Raw genomic sequence first — 3002 nt, forward strand, 5'->3', positions numbered from 1 at the left:
GGGCTTTATACACCACCACTGCCTAAGGTGGTAGAGGTAAATTCTCTTATGAATTTCAATGAGAATGATAATCCTCACAAAATGCATGCTAGCCAATGCCTTTATGAGTTTGAAAACTACATTAGAAAACAAGACCACTTCAATGCAAATGTTATGAAACAACTAAAATATAGTTCTAATATGATTGCTCGCTTGAGTGACTTGATATTTAGAATCTCAAATGATGTTAGAGGTGTTGGAAAACATGCTTCTATGGTTCAAACCCAGTTAGAACAAGTTGCTAAATCACAAAGAGAATTACTTGATGAAATGAATCATAATATACATGACTTTGCTGTTAGAGTTGCAACTAGAGGAGGTAAAATGACTCAAGAACCACTTTATCCTGAGGGACACTCAAAAATAATTGAACAAGATTCGCAAAGAAATAACACTAGTGCACATAGTCCTTCTAAAAAGAAAAAGAAAAAGAAAAATGATAGGACTTTGCATGCTTCTAGTGAACCTGAAATAGACAAACCTCCTGATAATGAAAATGAAACTTCTATCTCTGATGCTGAAACTCAATCTGGTAATGAACATCCACCTAGTGATAATGAAAAAAACAATGATGAGGTTCATGAAGACACTCAACCAAATAATGATAAAGAACCAGATAATGATGTTGAGATAAAACCACCTATTGATCTTAATAACCCACAACCTAAGAATAAAAGATATGATAAAAGAGACTTTGTTGCTAGAAAACATGATAAAGAAAGAGAACCGTGTGTTCAAAAACCTATGCCTTTTCCACCCAAGTCAACTAAAAAGAATGATGATGAAGAATTTGAATGCTTTGCTGAAATGCTGAGGCCAGTCTTTTTGCGTACTGACTTGACTGATATCCTTAAAATGCCTCCTTATGCAAAGTATATGAAAGATATCATCACAAAATAAGAGAAAAATACCATAAGCTGAAATCTCCACTATGCTTGCTAACTATACTTTTAAAGATGGAGTACTTAAAAAACTTGGAGATCCAGGTATACCAACTATACCTTGCTCTATCAAAAGGAATTATGTGAAAACTGCTTTCTGTGATTTAGGAGCTGGTGTTAGTGTTATGCCTTTCTCTTTATATAAAAGACTTGACTTGAATAAACTCACACCTACTGAAATATCTTTGCAAATGGCTGACAAATCAACTGCCATACCTATCGGTATCTATGAGGATGTGCCCGTTGTTGTTGCTAATGTTACTATTTTGACTTACTTTGTTATACTTGAGATGCCCGAGGACGACAACATGTCGATTATCCTTGGTAGACCCTTCTTGAATACTGCAGGGGCTGTTATTGATTGCAATGAAAGCAAGATCACTTTTCATATTAATGGTAATGAGCATACGGTGCACTTTCCGAAGAAACAATTCCAAGTGAGTGGTATTAATGTTATTGAAAAGTCTCTGACAATTACTATTGGAAGTTTTCAAATACCTCTACCTACTGTCAAAAAGAAATATGAAATGCTTATTGTTGGGGAAATGCATATCCCCAGTGAGGTAACTTAGTGATTTACGAAAGTTCTTCAGTTTCATGCTAATCGAAAGTGGTTGTTAATAAGACCTGATCAACCTTAGTAATCAATCATTTTTGAACGGTATGAAGTTGATGAATTTAGTAAGCACCGCCTTCTGTCCCTACTTTTTGTTCTCTGTTTTTATTAGTTAAATAAGATAAAATGCCATGCTTTGTCTGTTTTCTGAATTTCTCGTGTAATAAAAATGCCCCAAAAATAAAAGTTCTCAGAATGCTCTAAAAATTTTACACGATTTTTTTCCTGAATATTTAAGAATTCTTGGTGCAAATAATACCAAAGGGAGGTGCACCAGGTGGGCACAACCCACCTAGGCACGCCAAGACCCTCAGGCACGCCCTGGTGGGTTGTGGTCCCCACGTGGGGCCCCTGTCACGCCCAAGATGTGACCCTATCCTAAAGGAACTCGAAGGTCCCACCAAGGATATAAGCGCATCTTGAAGACGCTTTTGCAAGGTGGATATCATTACATCAACATTACATAATATATGGGGATACATACAAAAGGCATACAATGCTACACAAATACAACATCATCATACATAAGAGCAACATCCGACTACGGATGAAACACAAACAGAAACTCAAACGACATCCACCCTGCTAGCCCAGGCTGCCGACCTGGAACCTATCCCCTGATCGAAGAAGAAGCAGAAGAAGAACTCCAAAACAAGTAACATCACTCTCACGTCATGATCATCGCAATACCTGCACCTGCAACTGTTGTTGTAGTAATCTGTGAGCCACAAGGACTCAGCAATCCCATTACCATGGGTATCAAGACTAGCAAAGCTTAATGGGAAAGGAAGGGGTAAAGTGGTGAGGTTGCAGCAGCGACTAAGCATATATGGTGGCTAACATACGCAAATAAGAGCGAGAAGAGAGCAAACGGAACGGTCGTGAAACTAGCAATGATTAAGAAGTGATCCTGAACTCCTGCTTACGTCAAACATAACCCAAAACCGTGTTCACTTCCCGGACTCCGCCGAAAAGAGACCATCACGGCTACACACTCGGTTGATGCATTTTAATTCGGATCTGGTGTCAAGTTATCTACAACCGGACGTTAACAAATTCCCATCTGCCACATGACCGCGGGCACGGCTCTCGAAAGTTTATACCCTGCAGGGGTGTCCCAACTTAGCCCATGATAAGCTCTCGCGATCAACGAAGGATATACCTTCTCCCAGGAAGACCCGATCAGTCTCGGAATCCCGGTTTACAAGACATTTCGACAATGGTAAAACAAGACCACCAAAGCCGCCCGATGTGCCGACAATCCCGATAGGAGCTACACATATCTCATTCTCAGGGCAACACCGGATGAGAAATCTGTACAACTAAAACCAGACCTCAAGTTTCCCTGAGGGGGCGCTGCAAAGGGCTCTGGTTCGGACCAGCACTTAGAGAAGCACTGGCCACGG

The sequence above is a fragment of the Triticum dicoccoides genome, chromosome 2B, assembly GCF_002162155.2.
Source record: "Triticum dicoccoides isolate Atlit2015 ecotype Zavitan chromosome 2B, WEW_v2.0, whole genome shotgun sequence".
NCBI lineage: Eukaryota > Viridiplantae > Streptophyta > Magnoliopsida > Poales > Poaceae > Triticum > Triticum dicoccoides.